The following is a 24,104-nucleotide window of genomic DNA, read 5'->3' on the forward strand; positions in this document are numbered from 1 at the left end:
TTCCTGGTGCTTTTTTTGTCAGTGGGGTGTGGGTAATAGAACAGTCATAAGCTTTTGAAGATTTTTAACTGTTTTGTTTATTCCTTTTCATTTATAAAAACACTGAACATTCAATTTCAGAGAACCAATAATCCCATACTCTCAAATTCTTTCACACTCATCCAACTGGGAGTCACAGCCTGTGACTGCTTCAACCAATTGAGTATGACACAAGTGATGCTATATGATTTCTGAGGCAAGGCCAGAAAAGGCCATGAAGCTTCCTCCCAGTTCTCAGGATGTCTGCTGAGGGAGGGGGTGGGAGTAGGGGTATCAACCACCAAGTAAGAAGTTCAGTTTCTCCCAGACCACCATACTTAGGTGCTTTGATCAACAGTCCGGCTGAGTTCCTATCTGACAACCAGCCTCAACAGCCAGACATGTGAGTGAGCCATTCAGCCTCAACCAGCTATTATGAGGTGAATAGTGTCTCTCCAAAAGTTATATCAAGTCCTAACCTCTGGAACTTGTGAATGTAGCCACATTTGGAAAGATGGTCTTTGCAGAGATAGCTAAGTTAAGATGAAGTCATACTGAACCAGAATGGTTCCTCCCATCCAAGTACTAACCGGCCTGACCCTGCTTAACTTCCGAAATCAGACGAGATTGGGCATGTTCAAGATGGTGTGGCGTAGACCAGAGGGGTTCCTAATCTAATAACTGGTGTCTTTACTAGAAGAGGGAAATATGGACACAGTGACAAACACAAGGAGAAGAGGACCCTGCAAAGAGACAGACAGGGACAAGGCCACCGGAAAGGCAGAGTCTGATGGGATTCATCTGAGGCAAAGAATACCGGCAACCACTGGAGGAATCAGTGAAGAATCTGCCTGCCGTGCAAGAGACCGCCTGCAATGCAGGAGACCAGGTTTCGATCCCTGGGTTGGGAAGATCCCCTGCAGAAGGTAATGGCAACCCACTACAGATTCTTGCCTGGGAAATCCCAAGGACAGAGGAGCCTGGAGGACTACAGTCCATGGGGTTGCAAAAGAGTTGGTTATGACTTAGCAACTAAACCACCACAGGAAGCTAGGAAGAAGCAAGGAATGATCCGCTTTTAGAGTCTTCAAGTAGAGAGTATGGCCCTGCTGACACCTTGATTTTGGACTTCTAGCTCCAAATTGGTGAGCAATACATCTCTGTCCTTTGAAGCGCCTTGTTGGTGATACATTGTTACAGAAACCCTGGAAAACTAAGGCTGTAGCCTTCAGGTGACTGCAGCCCAGTTGTTATCTGGCTGCAAACACAGGTGAGCATGCAAGTAAGAAATGCCCAACCAAGACCCTCCCCTGGTGGTCCAGTGGTTAAGATGCCACACTCCCAGTGCAAGAGGCAGAAGTTTGGTCCCTGGTGTTGGAAGACCCTGCGTACCATGCAGTGTGGCCAAAAAAATAAAATTTAAAGAGTTAAAAAAAAAAAAAAAGCCCCTGCTGATTTCCTGACCTTCCCAATTGTGAGCAAAATGAAATGATTGTGTTAAGACTTTAAGTTTTGAGGTAATTTGTTACATAGTAATGATAACTGGAACACTTGGATCACTCCCATTCACCCTTCAAGTTTCAACTCAGTTTTCACAGTCTAGGAAGCCTTCTCTGACCTCCTCCTATCTGCATTGCATGTCCCTCCTCCAAAATCCCACAGTATCTCTATTTACCCATCCTGTTACTCTGCATTGTCCATGGAACCCATATGTCAGCTATCACCAAAAACCAGTCTTTCCTTTTGCCATACACCCAACTACTTCTTCACATTCACCCAAAACATGAACTCACCCTCTTCACCTCAAAGTTTTAGTAAAGGTTTTGTAGAGGAGATAGAAGAGAAAGATGGTAATACACACTCACAGAGCAGGTAACTGAAACACTCACCATAAGATACCTGTTTGTTTGTTGTGCTTGTTTGTTTAATCTGAAGTTTTCCAGTTCTTTACTGCAGAAGTTCTCAGAGCTCATCAGATGTCAATGACACCCCATAAGGAAAAGAAAGTATGGAGAGTAGTCTCCCAAACTGATGAAATCACAGAACTCTTTTCATGGAGCAGTTTCAAAGGCATGGGCTATTTCTAAACATGATTCAACTATAAACACTCATGGTTGTTCTACATTCCTTCCAAATAATATATTATTCTTTCTTCAAAGTTATGGACTCTTTGAAAAAGGAGCAAGACCCTGGGCATGTTACTTTGACTTCTTTATCATCATTAGGAAGTCTCAGGATGAGTTTCTGGAGAGATCCTTGAAGATTCCTATCACTCTGGCTTGTGTTTAATGAGCCTCATATTGCGAGTTTTACAGAACAGCTAAAAAGCTCCCATCTCTGGTGTCCAAAGTCAAGTAGAAAGCCATTCAGGGCACACTGAATACTTAATTTTCTTGTTCTTTTTTATTTTTTTGAGTCATAATACTAACAGACTATCAAGTTCCTGGCTTCTACATACATGGCAAAGAGAAGGTCGAATCGAGCCAGAAGTTTTGATGGTGCTGCAAACACCTTCAAATACAGTTCTCTCAGCTCCCAAATGACTGTAAGGGCCAAAGCCTTTGACTATGTAGATCACAAAAAACTGTGGAAAACTCTTTAAGAGATGGTAATACCAGACCACTTTGCCTGCCTCCTAAGACATCTGTATGCAGGTCAAGAAGCAATAGTTAGAACCGGACATGGAACAACAGACTGGTTCCAAATCAGGAAATGAGTACGTCAAGGCTGTATATTGTCACCCTGCTTATTAAACTTATATGCAGAACACATGCTAAATGCCAGGCTGGATGAAGTGCAAGCTGAAATCAATATTGCCGTGAGATCAATAACCTCAGATATACAGATGACACCACCCTTATGGCAGAAAGTGAAGAGGAACTGAAGAGCCTCTTGATGAAAGTGAAAGAGAAGAGTGAAAAAGTTGGCTTAAAACTCAACATTCAGAAAACTAACATCATGGATGGCATCCAGTCCCATCACTCCATGACAAATAGATGAAGAAACAATGGAAACAGTGACAGACTTTATTTTCTTGCACTCCAAAATCACTGCAGATGGTGACTGCAGCCTTGAAATTAAAAGACGCTTGCTTCTTGGAAGAAAAGCTATCACCAACCTAAACACCATATTAAAAAGCAAAGACATTACTTTGCCAACAAAATTCTGTCTAGTCAAAGCTATGGTTTTTCCAGTAGACATGTATGGATGTGAGAGTTGGACTATAAAGAAAGCTGAGCGCCGAAGAATTGATGCTATCAAACTGCGGTGTTGGAGAAGACTCTTGAGTGTCCCTTGGACTGCAAGGAGATTAAACCAGTCAATCCTAAAGGAAATCAGTCCTGAATATTCATTGGAAGGACTGATGCTGAAGCTGAAGCTCCAATACTTTGGCCACCTGACACGAACAACTGACTCATTTGAAAAGACCCTGATGTTGGGAAAGATTGAAGGCGGGAGAAGGGGATGACAGAGAATGAGATGGTTGGATGGTATCACCGACTGGATGGACATGAGTTTGAGCAAGCTCTGGGAGTTGATGATGGACAGGGAAGCCTGGCATGCTGCAGTCCATGGGGTCGCAAAGAGTTGGACACAGGGAGCGATTGAACTAAACTGAACTGAAAGAGTTTTGTTTGTGGAGAACAAAGCAGGTGACATCATTTTCTAGTCACTGACAAGCGCGGGTGAATTATGTATGCCAGCAGCAAGACAGCATGTTTGTGAGTCCAGGGCCCAGGGATAGATGATGCCAAGGACAGAGGAAGGATGATGCCAAGGACAGAGGAAGGATCCTGATAGGCGGCTCACATATCCTGTTACTCAGTGTTTCAGCTCTGCGTAATCCATGATCTCCGTCTGTACAGTTTTCCTTAATCATAAGAGCTTGAAATGCAGGAACTATGCATACTTGACTTCCTATACAGTCAAAAGAAAACCAAGAACACCCTTTTAATAATTGAAATTTTGCAACCATAAATATTTTGGCACCCAGTCAACAAAGGCAGGCACAGTCGGGGGGGCCTCAGTGCGCAGGAACCCTCAGTGCGCAGGCTCCAAAAGGCTGGGGGTGGGGGTGGGGCGTGGCTGTGCTCAAGGATTGGGCGGGGCTTGGCGGGGCTTGGCGGGGCTTGGCGGGGCTTGGCGGGGCCAGGGCGGGGCCAGGGCGGGGCCAGGGCGGGGCCAGGGCGGGGCTGCGTCCTTTTCTGGGTAGCCAGTGCTGGGAGGTAGCCGCAGCACCTCGGGCTGCGGACGTTGGCCTCCACGGCCCTGCAAAGTACCTACGATTTCAAACTTTTGCTGAACTTGTAAAAGAAGTACTTGGATAGATTAATAAGAACACTGAAATTCCGTGGAAGGTTTCAAAGAGAATCTTGAACTTTCATCCTCGTCCAGCAGTTCCACTGTTCACGTAACTTCAGATGAATGAAGACTTGATTAGGGAAGACAGCTGACCAATGGTCCAGGTCTGATGCAGGTATCACTGGTGTATCTGCTAGCATAATGAAGAAAAGGACGACTCACAGAAAACATCAGAGCAATGTGCGACCCAGCTCACTTGTTTCTCAGCCGGAGCAGAGCATCATAGGCTGCAGGATTCGCCATGGGTGGAAAGAAGGTAACAGCCATGTCACCCAGTGGAAAGGAACAATTCTGGACCAGGTGCCTGTAAATCCTTCTTTGTATCTTATAAAATATGACGAATTTGACTGTGTCTATGGACTAGAACTTGATAAAGATGAAAGAATTTCTTCACTTGAAGTCCTCCCTGATAGAGTTGCAACATCTCAAATCTGTGATGCACATCTAGCGGACATGATGACTAGTAAAGCAGTGAAGCACCTGTTTGAAACGGAGGATGGCTCTAAAGATGAGTGGAGGGGAATGATCCTAGCACGCGTCCCTGTAATGAGCATGTCCTTTTACATCTCCTATGAAAAAGATCCTGTCTTGTATGCATACCAGCTCTTAGATGATTATAAAGAAGGTGACCTACACATTATGCCTTATTCTATTGATTCACTTCAAGTACAAAGGGAACGAGGAGAAGTGGTAGACGTCTTGGTGGGCAAACGAGTGGAATACGCCAAACAAGATGGCTCTGAAAGGAGTGGCATGATCATCCATCAAATAGAGGTCAAACCGTCTATCTGCTTCATCAAATTTGATGATGATTTCTATATTTATGTCTACAATTTGGTGAAAGCGTTCTAGATGTCTTCACGAAGTTTGCCAAATTTGTGAAACTATTAAATGTGTAATCTGTAGATGTAAATGTTTGATTGCTTTCCATTTTAATGAGAGCTTAAATGTCCCTGTGAACCCACAATTTGCCAGCAGAATTCATTTTGTTTTGAATAGTATAGATGTATGTGAAAACAAAGTATTTTTTGTAAAGAACTCTTTCCGCTTAAAAGATGTCTGTTTGGAGGGGAGTTATAGGCAAGTTTGGTAAAAAGTTAAGCTAGTATCATAGTTACATAAAACTAAAAGATTTTATCTGCTTTCCCCTTCACTCTTAACATTCTCTTATTGTGCTGTCACAATGCAAGCATAGTTTGGTGTTTTTGCCTCTCTGAATCTCTACACAGATATACACAGATACCTCTCTATATCTGTGTGATACATATGTATGTGCAGGCACAGATCTGTATACACACACATACACACACACTTCATTGGCAGTCCTTTATGGATTGGAATAGGGGTTAAATAATTTTCTCTAACTCAACAGCAATTTTTGAAGGAAGTTAATCATATTTGGTATATGACTACTGCTTGTTTAAAATTAAATTTGGGCACAGAAAGCACATCAGGACATTCAGCTTGTTTTGAAAGCCAAAAGTGCAAAGCACCTTCTCAGTCTGGAAGTCCAAAGAAGAATAAATTGTGAACTATTAAATGACCCACATTGGAATTTAACCATTAGAAATCTGGGTAAAATGTTGACTTTGATTCTAAGCTTTGCAAAATGTTTATTTACATTCTTGGTTACATTTTTTTAATATATATTTTACTTTTTGAGGGGGCTGGGAGTCAAAGCCCAGGTATTTTAATTTGGTCCACACAGTGTAACGCAGGTGTATTTTGGTCGGTACTTTTCGTCCATTATTTGTACAAATCAGTAATTTGGATTTTAGTACATGATTTAAAATTCAAAGGTACATCAGTGATTTGTGTGTATGTGGTAAGTTCCTGGGAGAACACAAATATTAGAAATGTAACTCTAAGAATAGTTTTGTTGCTTTTTAACACATCCTCTGGGATACTTTTATTTGTATTCCTATTTTACTGATGGTATGATTATGGTCAGAAGGCTTTTTCTCCTGGGCTTGTCCCGATGAAGTATCTGGGCAAGTAACAGCAGAAATCCTCTGATATCTTAGTGGCACTGCTTCTTCTTGCTGCCTCTGTGCGGCTGATGTGGATCCATTCCACAGAGTGGACCCTGCCATGCCAGGGTCAGTCACCTGCGCTGGCTCGTGGATGTAACTGACACCAGCCTCCAGCAGCTGACTCCTTATGTGGCTTAGTCTGCAAGGTTGTTTTAACCAAAATAGAACTGCAAAAGTGGTTGGTCTCACAGTGAAATGGCCATCTGTCACTTTGTTTTGGAGGAGCACTGGCATTTTGAAAGCTAAGAGAAAGGCAGTATGTGGAACCAGTCTCCTGGGGAGATTAGAAATCCGACCTGAGATTTGGTTGGAAGGTGAAATGCCTACCTAGGCTGTCAATCAAATATCAGAGGTCCCCACAACCTCCGCTGTGGCTGTTCTTGGTGTTAGAGATTCTGTAGTTTCAAGGCCTGGCTGTGAGTGGTTCGCATGATGCCCATTTCTGCCTGTGGGAAAGCTGTGTCTTGAGCTTTTGGCTGGTAACCCCTCGCGCCCTGTAAATACAACACCCCATTTTCTGCAGTGTGCCCAGTGCCTCCAAGGTTTCAGCCAGGGGAGAGCTTCTCCACCCAGTGAGAACCCAACTCAGGTCTGAGATGCTCCTCCCTGCTTGAACAAGGTCATGCTGCACATATGTCATCTGCTTTCCTGGCGGCCCTTGTAACAACCCTTCTGTGTGAATCTCAAGCCTGAACCTGGCTCCCGGAGCCCAAGTAGACACATGACCCAGAGAGTGAATGTCCTGCATTCACTCCACAAACACCATACAGTGACTTCAGGATGAAAAATCAAGTTCTTTGGAAGCACCCATAAAGTTGGGTCACTTGGAACATCTCTGTCATCACTGAATGACTTGAACTGTGATTTTCCTGCAAGTACCTTTAGCAACTTTAATACCTTGTAATTGGCCAATCTCTCAAATGTGACATGTGATTATTATTACCATTATTTTAATCATTGTTCCTTTTCTTGCCTTTAGGGTAAAGGAAGAGGAAAGAGGGTGTTGTTTTTCCATTTTTTTTTCCCCCATCTTTTATTCTTTTGGTGGATTAAACCACACTTCCTGACTCCGTGACTAACTCTGCTCCACAGCCGAGTATTTCAGGCTTTATTTAGGCTTGTGTTCAGATCTCCATGCATGGCTTGCCTTTTCCTGATATCTGAACATTGGTTTCTTGTTCTTGGAATCCAATGTGAATTTCCAACATTATCATCGTGGGACTTAACAAAAGACATCTCTGTATAGAAGAATCTCTGTAAAAAATTTATCGACCTTTCTCATTGACCTGCTAGAGCATTGTGTTGTGTGCGTGCATGCCTGTCTGTGATGTCTGGGTGCTCATAAGGCCTCAAAGGAAAACCTTAAAAGCAGACCATCCTTTTTTGCATGCTATTCTAAGTAGAATGTTCAATGTAACTAACTAAAATTACATGTTAAAGATATTTAGGACTTTTTATTTTGTATTCTTTGTTTTTCTTTGTTTTCAGTTTTCTGTCTATTTGCCTACTGTGCAGTTTTAGTGATTGTAAGATAAAATGCACTGTTGAAGCAAACAGTGCCAACAGAAGGTGGTTTTCCAGTTGTATGTGCCATGCGGTATTTGTTCAGTTCAGTCCAGTTCAGTCGCTCAGTCGTGTCCGACTCTTTGCGACCCCATGAATTGCAGCACACCAGGCCTCTCTGTCCATCCCCAACTCCCGGAGTCTACCCAAACCCATGTCCATCGAGTCAGTGATGCCATCCAACCATCTCATCCTCTGTCATCTCCTTCTCCTCTTGCCTTCAATCTTTCCCAGCATCAGGGTCTTTTCCAGCCAGTCAGTTCTTTGCATGAGGTGGCCAAAGTACTGGGGTTTCAGCCTCAGCATCAGTCCTTCCAATTAATAGTCAGGACTGATTTCCTTTAGGATGGACTGGTTGGATCTCCTTGCAGTCCAAGGGACTCTCACGAGTCTTCTCCAACACCACAGTTCAAAAGCATCAATTCTTCAGTGCTCAGCTTTCTTTATAGTCCAAATCTCACATCCACACATGACCACAGGAAACACCATAGCTTTAACTAGATGGACTTTTGTTGGCAAAGTAATGCCTCTGTTTTTTAATATGCTGTCTAGGTTGGTCTCCATGACAACACAGTGCCTGGCAAATCATGACACACCTTCCCATGGTCTTTGTGACTTGGTCCATGACAACATAGCACCTGGCAAATCACGTTATCATATTAAATGAAGAGATTGTCATATTAAGTGAAGTAAGTCCAACGGAGAAAGACAAATATCGTATGATATCACTTATGGAAACTTAAAAAATGATACAAATGAACTTAGTGGCAAAACAGATAGACTCAAAAACATAGAAAACAAACTTATGGTTACCATATGGGAAACAAAAAGGAGGGATAAATTAGGAGTTTGGTATTAAAATATACACACTACTATATGTAGAGTAGATAACAAAGACCTGCTGTATAGCACAGGGAACCACATTCAATTGTCTTGTAATAATCTGTAATAGAAAAGAATCTGAAAAATAATATTAACTGATTCACTTATATATAACTGATTATACATAATTGATTCAGTTTATCTATGTATATAAAATCTAAATCATTTTGGTGTGTTCCTAAAACTAACATAATATTGTAAATCACCTATATTTCAATAAAAATGTTTTTAAATGACATGTGTCCTCTAAGATATGAATTATCACTTCAGATTAATTTGTTTAGTCAACTAGCAAGATTAAGAATGGAACACAGGATAGATGAGTTTTGATGGCTGACCAGGTCAAGTGAGATATATATCATAAAACATAAAATCCCAAAGGAGGGGCTGGGTCTAAAGAAAAAAAATCACAGAAATAAAACTCAAGGCATTTAGGCTTTGCCTTTAGAATGAGATAAATCACAAGAAAGAAAAGCGAATACTTCGTGCTTGAGTCAGAAATAGGTGAGGCTGTGCTTCCTGTCTTGGGCCACAGCTCCTATGTTCTGCTTCCACGTAGAGCGATAATTCTCCTTTTAGACATGAAGTTAATAAAACCGTGTGTTTGGATTTCCTGGAATTTTTCTGACTTTGAATATGGACTTGTTCCCCAAAACTTCCATGTCCCATCTGCTCTCATGAATGGGCAGTTTCCGTGATGTCAGCAGAAGGGACTCAGGGAGCAGCCTAATGGCTGCTGTGGCTGCTGGATGTGACACAGCGGCCGGCGGAGATTTATCCTCCCTGAGATCTACACGCCACTGAATTCACCTTTTAATTTATTGCCCGCAGCAAAACAGAATGAAATAAGAGCTGATAAAACAACCCAGTTGGCCAGAAAATGTTCTCCATCCTATTTCTTCAGAGTGCTCTAAAGGAGCGTGAATCACCTGCACATCTGTCAGCCGCGGTGGGTGGTTAGCAATGCTACAATCTCTGGGCTCCCCCCTCCAGCCCCCTCCTTCTTCCTTTGTTTCTTTTCCCTGGATTCTTTCTGTTCTTCTCTTCCTCTCCTCCCTTCCCTCTCCTGTAGCTTTCCTTCCTTTCTTTCTTCATTTTCTTCCATCCTTGATTCATTCAAAAAAAAAAAAGGAGGGCTTACCCCAGGTAAGGTGCTGCAAAGAGAGTAATAAAATTATTGCACAGAATCCTTTTCCTGCTCTCTCTCTCTCTCTCACACACACACATACAGAGACACACACACTCCTATTTGGGGATGCCCCTGGTAACTCCGCAGTGTGAAGTGGATATTGGCTTTATCACGTTTCACTTGGTGGTGAGGCATAACTGATGCATATTAATGGCCTGGACAGGATAGGACAGCAAAGGCAACTGACACGAGATCTGAGTTTGCCTCCTGGCTCTGCTGTTGCCTCTGAGTGAGGATCTGGCCCAAGGATCTGAGCTGTAAGATACTAGATGGTCTTCTCAAGTCCTCTCGGTCTCCTCAACTGGTTACAAGATCTGAAAGACCTGAAGTGTTTGAAGATAATAATGAGGAAACTGTTCTTTCAAGGTCGGAAATGTTCAAATGAAAATCATTTTTTAAAATCTGACTTTTTGATACCCTTGTTTATGAGGGATTATATAAGAAATGGAAGCAATTCCTATTTCCACTAAGATTGTTGTTGTTTGGTCACTGAGTCATGTCTGATTCTCTGCAAACCAACGGACTGTAGCCCGCAAAACTCCTGTCCATGGGGTTTCCCAGGCAAGAATCCTGGAGTGGGTTGCCATTTCCTTCTCCAGAAGATCTTCCCAACGCAGGGATCAAACCCGTGTCACCTGCGTTGGCAGGCAGATTCTCTACTGCTGAGCCACCAGGGAAGCTCCTCCACTAAGGTAAAATATTCACATTGTTTCTTGGGGTCTGGCCTTTGCAGTAGCAATGTGAGTGAGAGGGAAGCTGATGAACGCATCAAAAAAAAATTTCTGCAGAGAAGCAGCGCCACCTGCTGGTACATTATGGTGCTGCATGTGGTAACAAATCATGAGGAATCCTGGAGTCTGAAGTTTCACTGAATACAGATTTAGGAGCAGTAGTCTTAATCAGAAGTTGAACCTTTAAACTTTAACAAGACCATCAGACTGTGGAAAGATTTCTCCACAGGTTAATTTTAGCCATGTCTTAGATACACTTCTGTATCAAACTGTTCATGCATGCTATACATCTTTCTTTATAAATCAACCTCAATAATACATAATAATAAAGCCACTTAGTCAAAATTGATTATTTTGAGTATATAGCTAGGTTCAAAAGTTTAAAGTGTTCTTTAGTTCAGACTCCATTAATCGATCAACCAACTTGTCAGGTCTCCAAATCTCCATCTAGCTCTAGAATTCCACCCCATGGAGAAAACCCTGTGTCTGATGAGTGCAATTTCACACAAGGCATTTTCAATACTGAGAAGTATATACAGTATAAGACAGGCTTCTCAGGGGGCTCAGTGTGTGAGGAATGCACCTGCAATGCAAGAGTCACAGGTTTAATCCCTGGGATGGGAAGACCCCTGGAGGAGGTCATGGCAAGCCACTCCAGTATTCTTGCCTGAGAATCCTATGAACAGAGGAGTCCAGCAGGCTATAGTCCATGGGGTAGCAAAGAGTCGGACATGACTGAAGCGACTGACCACACAGACATGCACAGTGTAATATGCATTCCTGATCTCTCATTGTGGAGAACTGGCATGAAAACATACAAACATAAATAGCAACTATAAAAAAATAAATAATCAGGCTAATCAGCAAACAACGTAGGCCTCAGAGCGAAAAGGACCTGATTGCTTTGAGAACCAGGGCTGCAGGCAGGGGACCAGAGAGGGTTTTATGGAAAAAAGATTTCTGGAATTACATCTGGAAAAATTGCTAGGATTCAGATAACATTCAAAGATGATGGGAAAAAAATGGAGCAAACATAAAATATAGAGGCAGAAAACATGTTAAAATTCTTTATTTTTAAAGAAAATGAAATGCAATGTGCTGATAAACAACAGGAAGATCAACTTAACCTGAGTAAGACTTTTTAGGAGAATAGAGTGAGATAAGGCAGGAAAGGGAAGTTGAGACATGATTAAATGATTTCGTAAATGCAAGAATAAGGAGTTTGAGCTTGTTCCTGTAAGCCATTGAAAAGCATTGAAGATTTCTGGGAAGAAAAATAAAATGATAAGAATTGGGTTTTAAGATGACTCACCTGGCAATCAGATACAGGACGAAATGACACTAAGATGTGAAAAGATGCCCTGAATGTACAAAAGACACATAAGTAAAAAAGAAGGGTTTTCAAGATCACAAATGTATACACAAAAACCGAAGAGGAATCTGACTCTGCAATACTTTTCTGAATCAAGGAATATATAGTAACTTAGAAAAATTCTGAATATTAAATCAAGAAAGGCCCACAATACAGGAAAGAGAAAAGAAAAAAAGGATATATATACACCCCATCCCCACCAAAAAGAAGGTACTTTAGAGGAAAGAAAGTGATCCTGACCTAAAGCCTGAGGGAGGCAATAACAGTGTTAAGGCCCCAGAGACATCTAGATTAACAAGAACTGAGAAACGAATCCATTAGATAGACATGGTTCCATGATGTAGACAATGCATAAATAATAAATGGATTAACTGATTAACTGTTTAATATGTTGCTGAAGCTGAAGCTCCAATACTTTGGCCACCTGATGTGAAGAGCTGATTCACTGAAAAAGACGCTGATGCTGGAAAACATTGAAGGCAAAAAGAGAAAGGGGCAGCAGAGGATTAGATGATTAGATAGCATCAGCTGCTCAGTGGGCTTTCCTCGTAGCTCAGTCAATAAAGAATCTTCCTTCAATGCAGGAAACTCGGGTTCATTTCCTGGGTCGGGAAGATCCCCTGGAGAATGAAATGGCAACTTACTCCAGTATTCTTGCCTAGAGAATTCCATAGACAGAGGAGCCCGGCAGGCTACAGTCCATGGAGTCGCAAGAGTTGGACACGACTTAGCAAAAACCACCACCACTCAATGGACATGAGTTTGAGCAAACTCCGGGAGATAGTGAAGGACAGGGAAGCCAGCAGGCTGGAGTCTATGGGGTCGCAGAGAGTCAATTTACCTGTGTGTCCATACAATGGAATAGAATTTAACAGAAAAAAAAAAAAGTAAAGTATATGTACTGTGACATGGAAGAACAGCAAAAACATTATGCTCAATTTTTTTAAAAAAAGCCAGATACAACAGACAATATGCTATGTGATTCTATTTACATGAAATAGAATAGTGTGCTTGAGAGCCCCGCCCCCTCATTCTCTCTCTTTCCCTCTCTGTCTCCATCACTCTCATTTCCTCTCTTTTCCCACTTTGAGTTCCATTGTAAGAACTCTCTTCTGTGATGCTTTGTATGTGCCCTGCCTCTCTTGGGAGATAGAAATGCTTTAGGAAGGGAAAACTGGGGAGGAGCAGACCCAAACCATCAGGCCACCAAAAATGCAGATTTATGGTGTTGTTAAAAACAAAATGCAGCCAAGTAAAATTGAAAATGAAATTGGCTTAATTCAACAATTCATGAATAGGCAGCATCCCACTGAGCAACTGGAAGAGCTCTCTGAGAAGCTGTACAACCTGGAACATTTGTAGAGAGAGAGAAGGATAGGGCAAGGGAGCTGTTAGAAAAAGAAAGGATTGTTTGTGGGCCAGGACTTTCTTGCAGGGAGAAGGAAATGGCAAGGGTTTTAACTTACTAACAAACAGCAAGTAAGAGTTCTGCTCAGAAGGAATCGCATTGGACAGAGTAAAGATCTGTTTTTATTGTCTTTGGGAGGATGTCTGTTTGTGGCTGTTGCAGTTTCTTTCCGTCAAAATTAGTCAGGACTGTGTCTCTTATTTCAGGAGCCACAGCCTTAACTAGCAAATCTGGGATAGAATCCAGTTGGTGTGCTCACGGGAAGGTCTGTGGTGAGAAAGGGAGAACAGCCAGGGAATATTTTAGAACTTTTCCATCATTGTAACACATTTACTGTTAATCTGCATTGCCCACCTTGACCTGTCCCCTCCAACCTGCCCACCAGGAATCTACTTTTTGTTCTTAGAGCTTTGCCTTTTCTGGATATTTCATACAGATAGAATCATATAACATGTTGTCTCTTGTATCTGGCTTTTTTTTTTTTAATTGAGCATAATGTTTTTGCTGTTCATCCATGTCACAGTACATATATTTTACTCTTTTTTTTTTTTTTCTGTTAAATTCTATTCCACTGTATGGATACACAGGTAAATTGACTCTCTGTGACCCCATAGACTGGAGCATGCTTGTTGCCTGCCAGTTGCCTCTTCTTCCTGGGAGTAGAGGTGGGGAGGTTAATGGAGAAGACTTGCATGACATATCACCTCATTAGTGCTAACCAGAACATTCCAGATTGGTTGATTAAGATGACATTTCTGGGGAAGATGGAAGCTGCAATAAGGGCAAGTATTAATGTGGTTTTCTCTTTAACAGTATTCACACTGCTTCATTGACTTTTTGTTGTTTCATATTATACCACAAACATCTTTTGCTGTATTAAAATTCATCTTTTGTTCTAACAGTAGCTCTCACATCTAGTATTCACTCCACTGTGCTTTTCTGGTTGGAAAAGGATGTGACAGGCTAGGAACCCCCTACCCTCATCCTTCATAAGACCATAGCATGAGACTCCCTGGGCTGTACAGAGCAGGGTTGGAAGGGCAGTGATCACAACATTCATTTTAATGGTTGAGTTGCATTTTATAAATTATGGTTCAACATTCAAAAAACCAAGATCATGGCATCTGGTCCCATCACTTCATGGAAAATAGATGGAGAAACAATGGAAATAGTGACAGACTTTATCTTTTTGGGCTCCAAAATCACTGCAGATGGTGACTGCAGCCATGAAATTAAAAGACACTTGCTCCTTGGAAAAAAAGCTATGACCAACCTAGACACCATATTAAAATGCAAAGACATTACTTTGCCAACAAAGGTCCGTCTAGTCAAAGCTATGTTTTTTCCAACAGTCATGTATGGATGTGAGAGTTGGACTATAAAGAAAGCTGAGCACCGAAATATTGATGCTTTTGAACTGTGGTGTTGGAGAAGATTCTTGACAGTCCCTTGGACTGCAAGGAGATCCAACCAGTCCATACTAAAAGAAATCAGTCCTGAATATTCATTGGAAGAACTGATGCTGAGGCTGACACTCCGGTACTTTGGCCACCTGATGCAAAGAACTGACTCACTGGAAAAGACCCTGATGCTAGGAAAGATTGAAGGCAGGAGGAGAAGGGGATGACAGAGAATGAGATGGTTGGATGGCATCACCGACTCGATGGACATGAGTTTGAGCAAGCTCCGGGAGGTTGTGATGGACAGGGATGCCTGGCGTGCTGCAGTCCATGGGATCACAAAGAGTTGGACACGACCGAGTGACTGAACTGAACTGAAGCTATAGCTTACGTGCAGGTTTTCATTCTTCCAAATAAGGCTGTAGGAAGCATCATGTAGCTAAATCACTGTGCATATTTAAGGCATTTTCTGAAATAAACTCTTAAAAGTGTTACGGCTGATTCAAACTTATGCACACATGTATATAGATTGAAAAACTACACTCTAAAAATGTTGTCCCAATTAAACCATAGCAGTAGTATATAAGAAGGCTTCTTGATCCCTTAGTCATCAGATTTTGTTCTTTTTTTTTTTAATATCCATTAGTCTTATAGGTGGCAAGTTGTATTCCTTGTTTAAATTTGCAAATCTATGAATAGTAATGCAGTTGCATAATTTTTCTATTTTTATTAAACATGTATGTTGCTATGTTGTTCTGCACTCATTAGCTCCTGGTTTTTAAATTCACAGTTCAGTTAAATTCTTTGAGAAGAAAGCCTTAGAACATCAGTTTTCCTGGAGCTCTGGCTCAAAGGAGAGTATGAACCCAAGACCAGCCAGCAAAACAGAGTCCAGGACTGGATTGCAGGCCAGAAGTCTGCAGTTCTGGATCACTCTCTGCCACTCTCAAACTCTTGACCAGCTCTTGAAGTATAATAGATGGTTTGGATACAGATAGCCCTTGTTCATAATTTCATAATAAAACCTCAAAGAGTTCTCTGTGCTACCTCTGAGGAGACACACAAGCTCAGAGGTCTTGGAGGCTTTAATCAGATCAGTGCCTACTTATCGAACTAAGAATCTGAACTAAGAATCTGGCTTGCAATAGACTGTTTGCAAGGTCAGTTTAAATAACAATAAACTCTTTAGTGTAAAGTTAAAGAGGAGAAAGAGAGCCCAGCTCACCTCTGCTCTGTCCTCAGTGTCCCATTGTCATTAATTAGTAATTCTTATCCTGCTTTCCTTCCTTTCTTCCTTCCCACCCCCTCCCTCCCTCCTTCCTTTCTTCTTTCCTTCCTTCCTTTCTGTCTTCCTGCCTTCCTGCCTTTAGCATCTCCTATCTGGGAATAGATACAAGGTCTTTGTAATTTCAAAACAAAGAAAGTAAGATAATAGACTCTGTTCCAAAGGTAGGCATAGAACACACATTCAGGAAATAATTTTTTAATTAGGTGGGGAGGAGGTTTGAAAGGAAAAGTCTTTAGCTGTTTTGATACATTTGCTTTCCATAGTTTAGTAAAAGGGAGCTTCCCAGAGGAGAGTTATTCATGTTTAAATTTTTGTATATATAAAAGTAGAAAAGGTTGTTTTCAAAAGTTTAAGCAGTATAAAGCTGTGTAAAGCAAAGAGTAAAAGTGGCCCATGCATGTGCAAGGGGATAGAAAAGAAGCCAAAATGTTTCACTTCCCAGAGTAACAATGTGAAGTAACAATGTGAACGTTCCCTTGGAGACATGTTTCCATGTCCCTGCGCATTTGTGACGTATATGTAACAAAATGCTGCATGAATTCTCTTCCTTAGTCTTGAATGGCTAAAGTTCCAAAGACGCACATTGTAAACAGCGCCAAGGAGCTGCCCCAACTCTTTTCAGCCTTCTAACTGCTGCTACTGCTGAGTCGCTTCAGTCTTGTCCGACTCTTCGCGACCCCATGGACTGCAGCCTACCAGGCTCCCCCGTCCATGGGATTTTCCAGGCAAGAATACTGGAGCGGGTTGCCATTGCCTTCTCCATTCAGCCTTCTACAAGGTTGGCCAAAAAGAGCCCTGACCCTCAGCCCTACACCCATTCTCCAGAAACAGAAGGTCAGGCTCATGGAAGGACAAAGGGAGTCATCCAGGTAGTGAATAAGATGATATCCAACTAGGGTGGGTTCTTAAGCCAATATGACTGGTGTTCTTATGAAAAGAGGAGAAAAGATACAAACACAGGGAAGTAATGGGCTCAGGGCTCGCCGCCCCGCCCCACGGTGAGCTGCTCCAGCATGCAGGTTTCAAGCTGAAAACGATAGAGACCCAGAAGACTCAGGAAAAACCTCTGGACTTCCTCCTAACTGCCTTAAAGAATGTAAGACAGGAGGCTTGTGCCAGGAGGAGCTTTGAGACCCTGTGGACTGTAGCCTGCCAGGCTCCCCTGTCCATGGGATTCTCCAGGCAAGAATACTGGGGTAGGGTTGCCATTTCCTCCTCCAGGGGATCTTCCCTACTCAGGGATTGAACCCACATCTCCTGAGTCTCTTACATTGCAGACAGATTACACTGAGCCATCAGGGAAGTCCCCATAGACAACTACAGTAAAGTATTAATGTCAGGTGTGGGGGACAGGGAGGAACCCAGCGAAGCCCATTTGATCCAAGTCTTCTCCGTGCCTCATTGTCTTTGAAGGGCCCACAAACATTCGTTTACATTAACTCTTTTTATCTTCCTGTGAATTACTTTGTGAAAGTGTTAGTTGCTCAGTTCAGTTCAGTTCAGTTCAGTAGCTCAGTTGTGTCTGACTGTCTGCGACCCCATAGACCCCACATTAGACTTCCCTGTCCATCATCAGCTACCGGAACTTACTCAAACTCATGTCCTTCGAGTCAGTGATGCCATCCAACCATTTCATCCTCTGTTGTCCCCTTCTCCTCCTGTCTTCAATCTTTCCTAGCTTCAGGGTTTTTTCCAAAGTCAGTTCTCTGACTCTTTCCAGAGTCAGTTCTTAGCATCAAGTGGCCAAAGTATTGAAGTTTCAGCTTCAGCATCAGTCCTTCCAATGAATATTCAGGACTGATCTCCTTTGAGGTGGACTAGTTGGATCTCCTGGCAGTCCAAAGGACTCTCAAGAGTCTTCTCCAACACCACAGTTCAAAAGCATCAATTCTTTGGCACTCAGCTTTCTTTATAGTCCAACTCTCACATCCATACATGACTACTGGAAAAACCATAGCTTTGACTAGACAGATCTTTGTTGGCAAAGTAATGTCTCTGCTTTTTAATATGGTATCTAGGTTGGTGATAGCTTTTCTTCCAAGGAGCAAGCGTCTTTTAATTTCATGGCTGCAGTCACTATCTGCAGTGATTTTGGAGCCCCAAAACAGTAAAGTCTTTCACTGTTAGTTCCTCAGTCATGTCCAGCTCTTTATGATCTTTATTCAGGCTCCCTGTCCATGAAATTTTCCAAGCAAGAATACCGGAGTGGGTAGCCATTCCCTTCTGCAGGGGATCTACTTCTATTGCAGGGAGGAAGCAGTTCTGACTCTGTGTTGGAAACTGTTTCTTTGACTTGTTTTTATTATTATAGTTATACTCCATGGCTTGTCTGGAGGACCCTGCCCCTCTGCTGACTGTAAACTGAAGTGCCTTTGTTCAGCTCATGGAGAGATAGTTTGTCCCTGTCACCTGTAAACAGAAGAGATTAACACACCCCTCTGAAGGCTGGACATTCCCTTGGAGATGTTTTGCAAAACTGAAGCCCCTTTCAATTTACTTCCCCACTGCATCTCCGTCTCTATTCTGCCTTTTGACTTTAGTTCCTATTTGCTAATTTCTCTCTAATCTATAAAAGAATCTGGCATCCAGACCCCAATAAGATGGTTATTTTGAGGCACTAGTCTGCCATCTTCTCAGTCTGCTGGCTCCCCGATTAAAGTCTCTTCCTTGCCTCAACACCTCATCCCTCGGATTAATTGGCCTGTCGTGTGGTGGGCAGAGCAAGCTTGGACTCAGTAACACTCAGATCCCTTTCTCCTTAGTCCAGAAAATACACTTTGCCTTATCTTGCTGTCGTGGAAATTCTTCATAGTTATGCAAATTCTTCATGCATACATAATAAATTTGATTTTTTCCTATTAACCTGCCTTGTGTCATTTTTACTGCCAGCAAAAGAACAAAGAATGGACAGAGGGGAAGTTTGCCCTCCCACACAAGGGAACACCATATGGTGACAGAGGCAGAGAGTAGAGTGACACATCTGCCAGTCAAGGATGCCAAGATGACCAGAAACTAAGAGAAAGGCACGAACAGATTCTCCCCTAGAACTTCACAGAGAGTATGGCCCTGATGACACCTTGATTTTAGACTTCTAATAAATCTCTGTTGCTTTAAGCCACCTCATTTGTGGTACTTTGTAAGAGCAGGCTTGGAAAACTAACACAGAGGCCAATAGATGTGTGGTCAAGAAGGAGAAGAGGGACTTCCCTGGTGGTTCAATGGTTAAGACTACATGCTTCTGACACAGGGGGCACAAGTTTGAACCCTGGTCAGGGTACTAAGATCCCACATGCTATAGGGTGTGGCCAAATAAATTTAAAAAATTAAAAGGACATCAAAGTGTTAGTCACTCAGACATGTCTGACTCTTTGCGACCTGCCAGGCTCCTCTGTCCAACGGATTTTCCAGGCAAGAATACTGGAATGGGTTGCCATTTCCTTCTCCACAGGATCTTCCTGACCCAGGGATCAAATCTGGGTCTCCTGAATTGCAGGCAGATTCTTTACTGTGTGAGTCACCAGGGAAGTCTCAAAGCACATCAAATGCGTTACCAAATTGCACTATTTAAATAAAAAATAATAAGAAGAAGACAACAGAGGGATCAAAAGTGACCTAGATATACCTGGCTTGGACCATGTATAGAGGCTAGAGGCTAGTACTGGGTAGTAGCTAGTGCTATAAGCAGATAGGGTAGGGGGTCCCAGAAAGAGAATCAGGCAGAGATTTCTTGACTTAAGAGAAGCCATTTTTTGGTGTAAGCCTCATTGTGATGTAAGCCTCTTTGTGATGTAAGCCTCACTGTAACACTTGTCCTTTAACAGGTCTCAGTAATTAACCATCCTAATAGAATGAAAGAATGCAAGAACAAACCACAGTTTTCAGGCAAGAGAAGCAACAAGAGCCAAGATACTTTTGCTACGTTAATCAAAGTCTTTAAAGACCCCCAGTTCTGTTTCAATGTTAAAGATCAACTGAAACCTAAGTAATGATGGTGCTGACCTTTCCTGACCCTCGGTGACATCAATCAACTAAAGCTTGTACCCTGTCGGCCTTTGCCCCAACTCTATGCTGGAATCCCCTCTGCTCATTCCGCATCACGAATAAGCATACACCACGAACTCCCCTTCATGAATGGGCAGGTACTCTTAGCTCAAAACTTCCCCCAATTTTGCTCCTTGGGAGGACACCATTTTGGGAAAGATCTCGTGTTCTTCTTGCTTGCTGCAAGTAATAAGTCCTTCCTTCTCCCAATTGCTCTAGCTTGGCTGTCTTTTAGCTTAATATCCTCCAAGAAGTGAACACAGATTTCCTCACAGTACCATGAACTGTAGTAATGGATATAGAAGATATACAAGGAGAGGCAGTCAGGTTGGGACAGGGCATAAGCAATGAGTTCAGTGTCTGACATTGTTTAATTCATAGCCCCATGGTCCACCTGTTTAGATATGCCCAGTCTGTGTTCAGGAGAAGCTAAACTGATCACAAAGAGCCTAGAAGTACAGGTAATAATGGGAACTGTCAAATTCATTTGAAAAGTGTCCATGTTCAAACTGGAAAGCCTTCGTTCAATTAAACTGACAGACTTTGCTTTGTGGTAGAGACACAAATTTCTTGGCAGATTTATACCCAGAACTGATCTGGTGAGTTCTGGGAACTAGCTTTATTTCCCGCCCAACAAGGATCCCTACCTTGAGCTGATAGCTCTCTAGAGCTGATGTGGGTCTGCATGGGCTCTGTCTGCCTCTGGGTGACACAGGCATCCCAGTAGCCCAGACTGTGTGGGACTCACTGCAGGAAGAGTGGGAGGTGGGGAGCGGGGGGACCTATCCCTGACCACAGGGGTGGCCCTGGACGGGATGCCTAACGCTCAGAGCCCCGTTTCACAGCGAGAAACCACAGTGGGCCAACAGATAAAGGAGAGTGAGAACTGAAATCACCTCGCAGTCGGTAAAAGCAGTTTGGTTTTTTTTTTTTACAGAGAGGGAAAATCAGACACAGAGAAGTTCAGTGGTTTATTCAAGGTCGCCAACAATCAGGTTTCGGAGCTGAAGCTGGAAAACGTTCTTTTCATTACACCATTTCTAAGGTCTCTTTCAGTCTTTAAAACCTATGCTTTATAAAGGCAGTTTATAAATAGAATGGGGGTACTAGAAGTTTCTAAATAGCACCACACACCAAACACTGCTATTTAAAAGAGAGAACTAATTGGAATTCATCAATCTCACAATTCAGACGCCTCACATTAATTTTGTGCATTGGAGCAAAACTCGAATGGCAGATCATTTGAATGCAGGTCAGTCAGATAGACTGGGTTTTCAGATCTTCCAGAACATTCAAAAGCTCTTTTATATGTGTGGGATTTTCACTGATCTTCCCTGGGACACAATAATGGGGCTGGTAAAAAAAAAAAAATTTCCCCAAGATGTCCCCAGCTCAAAAAGGAAAAACAACTGTGGTGATAGCACACATTTATAGATAGATAAAGCCATTGTCTAGAAATGGTGAAAAATAGCAACTGATGACTCCCCTGGCTGAGGTACTCACTGGAAAGGGGCTTCCCTCAGGTCACACCAAGCCAGGCTTCCGGAGCTGGAGTTGGAGTGAATCAGAGAGATGAAGGGTGGGGTCTCTAGAGGACCAGGCTGAGAGGCACTCACCTGCCAGCTGCCACCTGCAGATGCAATCACAGACCCAGACTTGGCTGTGGCTGGAAGCCGCCAGCTATAGAGCCAACAGTGAATCTTCCAGAGAGCAGGAGACAGGAAGGCAATGTGTCCCTCCCTGATCCCATCTCATTTCCTCTCTTACTCTGGGGTCACCTAAATTTCCCCTCCTTCCTTTTCCTTTGCCTCATTCTTATTCTTCCCTCTCTGCCCCTCTTTCTCTTTCTTTTCCCCCTTTACCAGGCCTCTTCTCCCAGTCTTCTTCTCCATCATCACGCTCACTCAGTCGTGTCTGACTCTTCCCAAGTCAATGGATTCCTGTAGCCCGCCAGGCTCTTCTGTCCATGGAATTTTCCAGACAAGAATACTGGAGTGGGTTGCCATGCCCTCCTCCAGGGAATCTTCCCAACCCAGGAATCGAACCCGTGTCTCTTGCATCTCCTGCATTGCCAGGTAGATTCTTTACCACTACACCATCTGGGAAGCCCGTCCTCTACTCCAACCCTGGTCTATTACTGGATGCAGAGAAATGAAGTTGCTTTCAATCAGTATAAGTCAGTAATGTCAATGTCTTAAAAAGACTAGCTTTATGGTAATAAGTGGGACCTGTTTTTCCCTCCTAAAAGGCTGTAGTGACTCCAAGTGATCATAGACAGAGCCACCAAGGGATCAGGGACCACCAGCCCTAGGAGGACACACCAAGCTCCAGAAAGAGCACCATCTTGGTTCCCTGGTTGCCTGGATGGCCACGCATCAAAATCTTCAGAAGTTACTAATATGGATTCCATGCTCCATTCTTAATTGAGATGGTAAACTGGACATATTCAGGAACTACCCCTTCCAACACATAGAATAGGTAGAAATACTGGATTTAAAAAAATGTATCTATTGTTGTTTTTGTTTAGTAACTAAATTGTGTCCAACTCTCTCTGACCCCATGGACTGTAGCCCACCAGACTCCTCTGACTATGGGATTTCCCAGGCAAAAATACTGGAGGGGGGTGACATTCCCTTCTCTCATATATATATGTGTGCGTGTGTGTGTGTGTGTGTGTGTGTGTGTGTGTGTATAATTTGCTATATAACATATGTATGTGCTGTATAATACAGCCAGATTCAAAAGAAAGAAATAAAATCTTGAGAACAAGACCTCTAAGGACATAGCTGTGGAAAGATGTTTGACTCAGGTAATCCTCAGATGCTTTGGGAGGAGTTACGTGTCTCAGAACTGTTGCTCTAGGCCCAAGCCCTTATTCAACAGGTGGCTAGAACTGGGCTCCTTGCATAAAGCCAAGAGTGAAAAAGCCAAGTGCCACCCCTGATGAGTGACCAGAAAATTCTACCCCCAAATGATAAAGCTACTAGTATTTCTTCCAATCACTTTTGAGGCTGATCAACCCATAACTCTAATAATGGGCCTTCTCTGAAAGTTTTAACCTATGCAGATGAAAGAACCAGAAGAATCTTGCAATGAAACCTGCTTTAATTCTGTACTGTGCATTGCATGGGCTTCCCAGGTGGTTCAGTGGTAAAGAATCCTCCCGCCAATGCAGGAGATGCAGGAAATGTGGGTTCCATCCCTGGGTCGGGAAGATCCCCTGGAGGAGGAAGTGGTTACCCACTCCAGTATGGAAAATCCCATGGACAGAGGGGCCTGGTGGGCTACAGTCCATGAGGTCGCAAAGAGTCGCAACTGAGCATAGCACAGCAACATACAGCAGTCAGCAAATAAGCAGAGAAAGAGGCGCATGGATGTCTAGAGCCATCGCCTTAGAATATCACCTGGGATCAATCACTCTTTCATTTGCCCAAACCGTGTACCAGACACAGGTCACATGTATCCAACAGGCACCCCTTACTGGGTTTTATGGATGTTAATTAAGAGCTTTGTTGTTGGCAGGCCATTCAGAGACACTCAGCTGGAAAGAGGCAGCTTCACTGAGGTTGTAAATGTGTCTGAGCCTCCCACGGAGACTTAACGGAGCAGCAACGTGGTAGGATGACTCAGGCACATGTTGATTTTGCAGTATATCTGTGAATCCAGACCATCCAGGTCACTGAAATTTACAATGGGCTTTTCCATCCCCTCAGGTAGTAATGCCTTCGAGGTAGAATTTTATGAGTTCACTACATACTTTCACAAGATAGCCGTTCCTCTGAGGTAGAACATGGGGTCCTGGTTTCTAACCGCAAAT

At 42.8% G+C, this 24,104-nt stretch overlaps 1 long non-coding RNA gene and 1 pseudogene across 2 annotated transcripts; both read left to right on the top strand.

Annotated features, from left to right (window-relative positions):
* The first annotated feature begins 4,215 nt into the window (after positions 1–4,215).
* On the top strand, positions 4,216–5,293 carry LOC145521777 (spindlin-1 pseudogene; annotated as a pseudogene). The gene has a single exon (XR_014065679.1). The product of XR_014065679.1 is annotated as a spindlin-1 pseudogene (transcript).
* Positions 5,294–16,796: 11,503 nt separating this feature from the next.
* LOC145521779 (uncharacterized) lies at positions 16,797–21,382 on the top strand. The gene is made up of 3 exons (XR_014065680.1): positions 16,797–17,115; positions 20,068–20,385; positions 21,225–21,382. It is a non-coding gene; the product is annotated as an uncharacterized LOC145521779 (long non-coding RNA).
* Positions 21,383–24,104: the final 2,722 nt, after the last annotated feature.

The sequence above is a fragment of the Giraffa tippelskirchi genome, chromosome 9 (genome assembly GCF_054371585.1).
Source record: "Giraffa tippelskirchi isolate mGirTip1 chromosome 9, T2T-mGirTip1v1.2.pri, whole genome shotgun sequence".
In the NCBI taxonomy this organism is placed as follows: Eukaryota; Metazoa; Chordata; class Mammalia; order Artiodactyla; family Giraffidae; genus Giraffa; species Giraffa tippelskirchi.